This window comes from Montipora foliosa, unplaced genomic scaffold, assembly GCF_036669935.1.
Source record: "Montipora foliosa isolate CH-2021 unplaced genomic scaffold, ASM3666993v2 scaffold_403, whole genome shotgun sequence".
In the NCBI taxonomy this organism is placed as follows: Eukaryota; Metazoa; Cnidaria; class Anthozoa; order Scleractinia; family Acroporidae; genus Montipora; species Montipora foliosa.
The window spans coordinates 258,052-267,500 of NW_027179705.1; the positions used below are offsets into that span (position 1 = coordinate 258,052).

Sequence of the window (9,449 nt, forward strand, 5' to 3'; positions counted from 1 at the left end):
TGGGGTACTTTTTTTGTTTTCGAGTCTTAGGTCTTAAGGATCTTTGTTTTCAAGACACTCTCCCGGAAAGCAAAATCAACCAGTTTCGGCGACTTTTCAATTCCTTTCCGTAAACTTGTGTCTGATATGAGGATTGAAATATGTAGCAGCACTTAATCGTCCTTGGTCTGAGTGAAATTTTGGGTTAATTTGTGCTTTTTGTTGAAATTTACATTACAGCAGCTTATGTTCCCGACTGCTGCCTCGGAGCTTCTAACGTTGGGTTAATACAGATACATAGGGAAAACACCGATGCTGAAAAAGACCACAAAGTGCTGAAAATCGCATAAAGCCTTATAAAAACCACACAGAAGGCAAGAAGCCTTATCATAAAACGAGGTAAGATCTTTTTATTCAAAATTTTGCTGATATTTTTCATTTTCAATTAAATTTGTTTTCTTTGTCACTGATTCAGTGATTAATTTGCCTCAGTTTGTGGAACTTGTGCTAACATTTGTGGATTCATTTTGCCATTTCGCCATTTCCCCATCTCGTCACTTCAGCACCATTTCATGTTTTAAACACATCTGTTTTGAAACGTGTTTGGGAAGAAATGGTCTAAGCAACCTTTTCATCTGGACGGTCACAGTCTACTGATATCTTCATAGAAAGAACTTCTTGCACGCACCAGATCTTCAGTTTAAAAAGTTTTCTTCTCTATTTCTGTCGTGCCTATTTTTTCTTCCTATTTTGTCTGTAAAGCAGAAATGATGATATTAGTAGAAGAAAGCAACATCACGCACAAATGTCTTTGGACTACTTCTATTTGTACCTCAGAGTCATTACTGGGTCAAATAAATGTTCAGTGGTTTGTTGTGTGCTAAGGGAAGCCTTTGTCTTTTCCTTTAGTCCTAGTTCGTGTGTGCAATGTATTTTCAGCATAATGATGCATATATTATCACAGAAACTGGCATGGAACGACATCTGTAAATTGATTTGAATTTTCTCGAATTCAGTGTGCGTGTTTTTGCCAAATCTAGTCCTATTGCTATTTTGTGATCTTTAGTGTAAAGGAGGTTGATCCCTGAGTTTCCTAGATATGGAGGACATCTCAGTTTATGTGGAAAGGAATTTTGTGATCCTGGAATTTTTATCTCGTGACTGTTTCCTGTATGACGTGCTGTTAATTATATGGCTAGTTACCTCAGCGCCATTACTGGGTCAAATCAATGTTCGGTGGTTTATTGAGTGTTAAGTGAAGCCTTTGGCTTTTCCTTCAGTCTTAGTTCGTGTGTGCAATGTATTTTCAGCATATTGATGCATATGCTATCACAGAAACTTGGAGCTACATCTGTAAATTGATTTGTATTTTCTTTAATTCAGTGTAGGTGTTTTTGCCAAAAGTAGTCCAATAATTGCTATTTTGTGATCCTTATTATAATGGAGTTTCATCCCTGAGTTTCCTACATGTGGAGGACATCTCGGTTTATGTGGAAAGGAATTTTCTGATCCTGGAATTTTTATCTCACGACTGTTTCCTATTGTTTACAAATGCTCTGCATGATGTGTGCTGTTAAATAATTAAGGGCTCTTTGAATTCGGTTCTTTTATCTTGTTGAACTATCTCTTTGTTAGTAGCAGTTGATGCGGATTGACCCATGGTTAAGAAAATTAAGGAAATTTAAGAAATTGACGTAGAAAAAATTAAAGATGCACTAAGAGAAATTAAAACTTCCATTAAATTAAACTGATTTACCGAGAAATCAAGAGCCATGATAAATAAAACTGTATACGGGATTTTTATCTGCAAAGAAATCTTTAACCTTCACTTTACCCTGAAATCGTATGAGAAGGAAGCTAAGGGTTTTCAAATAATTAACCACAGCCTCACTAGTTGATACATGTATGTTATAGAATGAATATAATAATGAATGGCCAGTAACTCCTGAATGGAGATGTCTAAATCAGATTAGATCTTCAACTGTGGGAAAAGTAAAGTTTTACATTTTTGTGACGGAGGGTCTTATGGCTATAAACAAATACTCATCCGTAGAGTCATCCTAGCTAATGAAGCCTACAGTACCTGAAAAAATATATGATTGGGTGGAAATCAGTTTGAAATAAAAACGAAGTAAAAGAGTCCTTACTAAAGTACATGTATTAATTTTTTCCAGGTCAGAGTTTTTGCTTGTCAGAAGTGGCTTCATCTAATGATATGACATTGTTTATTATTCCAATCGTGCAATCGACACATCCGTGTAAATCATGCCACGATTTGGGCGCGGGCTTGTACAGCCATTTTACCACATTTGGTCAACCAAAGTAACACACAAACAGCAGTGACAAACATCAGATATAAACCCATCTTTTGAAATTATCTTTTACTTGACGTTTCGTATGCTTAATTATGCATACATCTTCAAAAGTGACGGTTGATACAAAAATGGAGTTTAAATATACAGGATCACTAATATATTAACTATTAACTATTTTAAAGTAACAATAGAGGTGACAAAAACTAATAAAGACATAGCTTTTCGCTGCTGACATATCTATTGTTAGTATATACTAAAACAGTGGATAGCGTTGAACGCACGCACTGATAGGCTACTCAAACTCCCGATATCCTTTGCTATTCACCTCCGAGCAATTCGAGCGAAATTTGAGACCGAAAATGTTGTAATCTTTGCAGGAATAAATCTCAGATAAAATCATCTTTTTGTGCTATATTATCTCACTGCTTTAGTATTTACTAAAACAACTATTCATCTCAGTGTCGGTGGCTAGTGGTGGATATTTACCTCGCCGCCACCTCCACTTAGGTGAATAGTTGTTAATTATTAAGTAACAATAGAGGTGACAAAAACTAATGAAGACATAACTTTTCGCTGCTGTTACCTCTATTGCTATTTAATGGTTAATGGTTAATAAGTAGTGATACTGCCGTCGAGCCTCTCAAAGATCTACCTTACTCGTTCTTTAAACATCCAATTTGACTGACAAGCCGCCGAGCCACGTCAGAATTACGGCTTTAAAAATGGCCCTGTATTCTATAGTTGCTCCCTCCAATTTTGTATTAACCGTCACTTCTGAAGATTATGCAGAAGCATGCGAAATGTCAAGTAAAAAATAATTTCAAATGATGCGTTTATATCTGATGTTTGTCACCGCTGTTTGTGTGTTTAATATTTACTGGGTTGCCATTGGCAATCCAGTTAGAAAATGTGTTAGTTTTCCTTTTTTTTCTTCCTTTTTTCCGTGTCATGAAAAGTCTTGCCTGTCACTCTCCTGCTAAGTGGTGTCTTTGTGCATAGAGTCTTCTGTGCGTATTTGTTAGGTTTGAGGGGGTTGGGGTAATGCGCAGATTTCTCTGGAGAACACAGGAGAACATTTAATTATTAACCTGTAATGTCGTCGAAAGTCATTGTAACGCGAATGGCGTTTTAGTGCTTCTTTAAACAAAATATACCCTTATGAAGCTCAAGAATGGAACTTCAACTGGCAAAAACAAGACAACAATCTATCGCCCGTCGAGCCGAAATCAAAGTGAGCTGTATTTCTATTATTTTTAACGAAGTGAGAGCACACTTGGTAATCTTATTAAGATCTTAGTAAGATTCTTAAGAGCTTCTGCCTGAGAGACCGGGGCAGACTTGGAAATGAAGGTCGGCCGATTTCGCTTAAAATTGGTGCACAAAGTACTTATGTCGACTTATGTAATATGCCAAAGTTTCAGCTTCAACGACGTTTTTTTAGCCGAGTTCTGGATATCAGCCCCTCAGGGGTCCCCAGAGGCTGATTTTCAGTGCAATTTTGGCCACTTTTAAATCTCTCTTTTACCAACATGAAATTAATTTCAGGCAAAAACAAAACCATCTTTGTAAAGCCCTATCCTTAGGCTTTTATGGGTGAGAACATTAGCTAATGGAAATTTTTCGCTAGCCTGTGGCTGTTATCACAACTTGGTCATAATTGAAGCATATGGGAAGCAACCGGAAATGGCCTGTTTTTCAGACCAAATATTTTCCATGCCCATGTTTTATATCTTGAGGTCTTAGTATCCCTGCAAAGTTCAGCCCTTAGTTTAGTAATATCAAGAAAAAAATACTAAGGTTGAGGCTTTTTACTAAGAAAAAAACTTACGAGAAGATGGCTAACCAGGCCACTTCCGGTTAAAGTTTCAACAAAGCGTGTCTGCAAAAATCAGCCATTTAATTTCGATTATCTTTTTTCCAAGTTATGGTTAAAAGAGACCCTGAAGTTAATTGTCACCGAAAAGACTTGCCGTTAATAAGAAATTTTTATGTGATTGTTTTAGGACCGATCAGATAGTGGTCGGACAGCGGTTATAAATTTCTTGGAAGAAGTCTTGAAAATAACGGACAATAGAGCCGCTGCGAAAACTCTTTATTTACCTAACAACACATCTCTTGCCGGTAAATCACAATGCAAAATTGCATCTTTTTCGTCCAAACTGCAATGTTAAGTCTATCTCCTTTGTTCAACTCGTTCAACGTATCACGTCTGTGGCCCGTAGTAATGAAGCGCTAATTAAATCAGGATATAAGCAAGCTTTGTAGTTCCATTCAGTAGCACTACAACCCACCTGTTTGGGCTTTAATATTTTCTGAAGAAAAAAGAACTTATCGGTCTCTTTAAATGCAACCACAACACCTGTCGTGACACTACTTGAGAATCGTTTTGGACCTTTAAGAAATTTCGAATATGGTTAAAGCTAATCGTTTAACACAAATTGCAGTCACTCTACCAGTCTCAGGGCCACCCAACGTCCAATTTGCTGTAAAATGTATTATTATTCCCCAGTTAATGAAAATAAATGTTATTAAGGCATTTTCAGGTGTTTTTCACTGTTGCTGGGAAAACAATATCTGTTCCTTTTTTCCCAGCAAGACACACAAGAAATTACCCAGCCAGCTAGATAAATTGGTTGGTTTCCCAGCCAGGAAATCCCAGGCGCTTTCAAATCTCTCGATCCAAAACGACCGAACAAAAGCGACAAAACCGGGACAAAACAGGCGGTAATCGCCCTGGAGGGCCATTATGCATGCTGTAGGTGATAAGGTAAGTCGTCACAAGACCTAGTGCCCGCTTGTACCTTGGGGAGCTTAAATTGGTTACTGCTCTTCTTTCCTGGACAGGATAATAAAATTCCTAAATCAAGAAAATGCATCGGGGAAGAAATAAATGACCAGCACTTTCAAAAGAAAGTGGACACCTTGCCGGCTGCTTTGTTTATTTGCGAGAAAAGAAACTATCTGCAATAGTTGATTTAGGACAGATTAAAGTCCACATTACATTCGGATTCTACACAAAAGGAAATGGCATAGCGCGTTAGCGGGCTAGACTCTGGATCGGGCGGTCCTGGTTAGTAGGGCGTTGACATGTCGTCTTGGGAAGGCAATTTTCTTTAACAGTGCCTTTCTCCACCCAGATGTATAAATGGGCACCAGTGATTATTATCCTGTCCAGGAAAGAAGAGCAGTAACCAATTTAAGCTCCCCCAGGTACGAGCGGGCACTAGGCCTTGTGACGACTTACCTTATCACCTACAGCATGCATAATGGCCCTCCAGGGCGATTACCGCCTAGGTTGCTTCTTATTACCGAAACCAGAGTTAAGGGTCAGCAATTTAGTGTGAGTCCATAAAGACTTACTTTTTCATGTGATCTACAACTACATTTGATAATAAAAATTAACGGTAAAAAACTACGACGTTTCGAAGTCTCCATGACCTCATTATCAAGTAGAATGTTAAAACTGATGTAAAATTGTAGCTCTTATATACAAATAAAATGTGATAAGCTTCATTAGAATAATGAGCGTTCATTGTTATTGGTGTTTAACGTGTCAGTTTGTGCAGTATATGTTTAAATAAATACTTTTGCACGTATTGAGTCAGACTGCGTGTTTAGCTTTGGTTTTCGTTCGCGAATGAATTATAACATTTCGTGAATTAGGCAGTCCATTTTCCCGCAGCATTTCTTGAGAACAGAAAACATTTTCTCTAAGCTAGTGAACGCTACGCCGTGGGCTTCTTTCAGATGCTTGCCAATGACAGAGGCTTTATTTTCTTCTATGCGTTGATGAAGATGGCGTGTGGTATAACCGATATAATCCGCATCGCACGAATCACATTTGAAAATGTAAACAACGCATTGGTGGTTAATTAAAGCGGGCTTCTATTCTTGTATCTTGAGCTTTTCCTCGATCTTACGACTCGTAAAAACTGGTTGTAGGTCAGTTCCGATTTTTCGGCCAAGATCTTTCAGCTGATGTCTTGCTGTGTCGGCTGATTTTTGGTCTTTAAATGGCAAAGTTATTCTGACCGGTTTTGGCGTAGCCGCGTCAGTTTCAGTTGGAATTTCATGACGGCTTTGGATCGTAAAACTCGTGTACCCAGCGATAGCTGAGTTGATGAGTTTCACTGGGTACTTAAGCTTGGTAAACATCCGCTTGAGATGTTGGCATTCCTTCGTAAAAGATTCTTTCGTTGATGACAGGCGGTAAGCTCGGTTCAGCATTGTATTCAGCAGAGATCTTTTGTACCGCTGATCGACATGGCTCTGGTAATGTAAGAGCAGTCCTGTATCAGTTGGTTTACGATATACGCTTGTTGTCAGGTAGCAACCCGCTTTTCTCGATCATCATACCGAGGAATGGAAGCTTGTTGTTTTCAGCAATTTCCATTGTGAACTGTATAGCAGGATGGCATTCGTTCAATGTTGCAAGGAAGGCTGTTGCGCCTTGAGTATTCGGCATCGTGGCTAATGTGTCGTCGACGTACCTTTTATAGAAACTTGGTAACTTGTTGTTGCGATCCAGTTGTTCTTCAATGGAGCACAGGAAAACGTTTGCCATAAGGGGTCCCAGGGGCGAGCCCATGGCCACACCGTCCCCCTGCTCATAAAGTTGACCGTCGAACTGAAATAGCTGATCTTTGGTTGCTATTCTTAAAAGTTCGGTAAGGCCTGTCTTTGTGAGGTTGAGACCATGCGTTTCATTAAACCAGTTGCAGCAGCTACGGGTGCCATAAAAAAACCCCAAGTCCTTAAGGGCTCAAAGAAAGCTGAAATATTTTATTTCCCAAGTTGCCAAAACAGTAGTCTTTGCCGGAAGGATAACCCACTCCACCCCTGTCCTATCATTGGATATATATGCAGTATGGATGCCACCATGGATCTGTGCTGTTTGAGAAAGCAACAAAAGGAAAATACTGATAGAGAGAGAGAAAGAGAAAGAGTGCTCGTGAGTAATCTTCTAGCAATTTAGCGGATTGGCGGCGAAAACGGACCGTGTTGGACGTCGTTATCAATCATTTACAACATACGTGCGCCATTTACACTGGGGCACTGGGTATGAATAAATATTCAGTAAACAAATCATGCCATTGAGGTTCTCATACAAGTTCTATCATAATCGTTCTCTGCAATATCAAGGAGACGAATCTGCACGAGAAAACAACTGAATTCCAAGTCAGTCATAGCCAGCAAACTACAATGACCTCGTCACGTACGGTATTAATCGACCTGTGTATATCTAACTGGCAACGACGCACTTGCGACCAATTTATCGCTGGGGCTAAAGTTTCTAATGTTTCCTCACTTTTAAGGGATTGTAGGAAAGGGGCATGTCTGTAAAAGTGAAGCCAGGTAAGCGTTTTTTGTAAGTGAATTTATCCAGACACTTTGCAAATAGACTGGAAGAGTGACTGCAATTTGTGTTAAACGATTAGCTTTAACTGTCTTCGAAATTTCTTAAAGGTTTAAAACGATTCTCAAGTAGTGTCACGACAGGTGTTGTGGTTGCATTTAAAGAGACCGATAAGTTCTTTTTTCTTCAGAAAATATTAAAGCCCAAACAGGTGGGTTGTAGTGCTACTGAATGGAACTACAAAGCTTGCTTATATCCTGATTTAATTAGCGCTTCATTACTACGGGCCACAGACGTGATACGTTGAACGAGTTGAACAAAGGAGATAGACTTAACATTGCAGTTTGGACGAAAAAGATGCAATTTTGCATTGTGATTTACCGGCAAGAGATGTGTTGTTAGGTAAATAAAGAGTTTTCGCAGCGGCTCTATTGTCCGTTATTTTCAAGACTTCTTCCAAGAAATTTATAACCGCTGTCCGACCACTATCTGATCGGTCCTAAAACAATCACATAAAAATTTCTTATTAACGGCAAGTCTTTTCGGTGACAATTAACTTCAGGGTCTCTTTTAACCATAACTTGGAAAAAAGATAATCGAAATTAAATGGCTGATTTTTGCAGACACGCTTTGTTGAAACTTTAACCGGAAGTGGCCTGGTTAGCCATCTTCTCGTAAGTTTTTTTCTTAGTAAAAAGCCTCAACCTTAGTATTTTTTTCTTGATATTACTAAACTAAGGGCTGAACTTTGCAGGGATACTAAGACCTCAAGATATAAAACATGGGCATGGAAAATATTTGGTCTGAAAAACAGGCCATTTCCGGTTGCTTCCCATATGCTTCAATTATGACCAAGTTGTGATAACAGCCACAGGCTAGCGAAAAATTTCCATTAGCTAATGTTCTCACCCATAAAAGCCTAAGGATAGGGCTTTACAAAGATGGTTTTGTTTTTGCCTGAAATTAATTTCATGTTGGTAAAAGAGAGATTTAAAAGTGGCCAAAATTGCACTGAAAATCAGCCTCTGGGGACCCCTGAGGGGCTGATATCCAGAACTCGGCTAAAAAAACGTCGTTGAAGCTGAAACTTTGGCATATTACATAAGTCGACATAAGTACTTTGTGCACCAATTTTAAGCGAAATCGGCCGACCTTCATTTCCAAGTCTGCCCCGGTCTCTCAGGCAGACGCTCTTAATAAGATTCTTACTAAGATCTTATCTTACTTCTTATTTAAGATTCTTACAAGATTCTTACAAGATCTTACCAAGAACTTACAAGATGTTACCAAGATCTTTCAAAGATCTGACAAAGATCTTCCCAGATCTTACCAAGATCTTAACAAGATCTTACAAGATCTTACTAAGCTTATTGTAAGATCTTACCAGATCTTACCAAGTTTCTTTTAAGATCTTACAAGATCTTACCAATATTTTTGTAAGATCTTACTGGATCTTACCACGATTCTCACAAGACCTTAATATGAGATCTTATCAAGATGTTTCTCATATTCTGCTAAAAAACATTACCAAAATAGAAAGAGTAGAAAAAACTTTAGAATAACATTTTATTAAAACAGGAATCCTATTTTTGTTACAAAGCAATGAACTGTTTATACAACTTTGAAACTGAAAACAAGGACACCAGGCGCGTAGCGTCCTATACGCATATACGCACGTGCGTACTTGAAGTGACCAGAAAATTTTGAATTTTTTAGCAATTGTTTCTATTTTTTAACATTTTACTAGTACGCAACCAAGATTTCGTGATGAAAGCACCACTTTGATTAAATTATAAAAA

The 9,449-nt window shown here is 38.4% G+C and overlaps 1 long non-coding RNA gene across 1 annotated transcript in view; it reads right to left on the bottom strand.

The window, feature by feature from the left end:
• Positions 1-547: 547 nt before the first annotated feature.
• The window catches only part of LOC137988034 (uncharacterized), a 24,234-nt gene continuing 15,332 nt past the window's right edge, over positions 548-9,449 (bottom strand). The window contains exon 3 of the long non-coding RNA XR_011120724.1: positions 548-733. This is a non-coding gene — a long non-coding RNA (uncharacterized lncRNA). The remainder of the gene's footprint in view (positions 734-9,449) is intronic.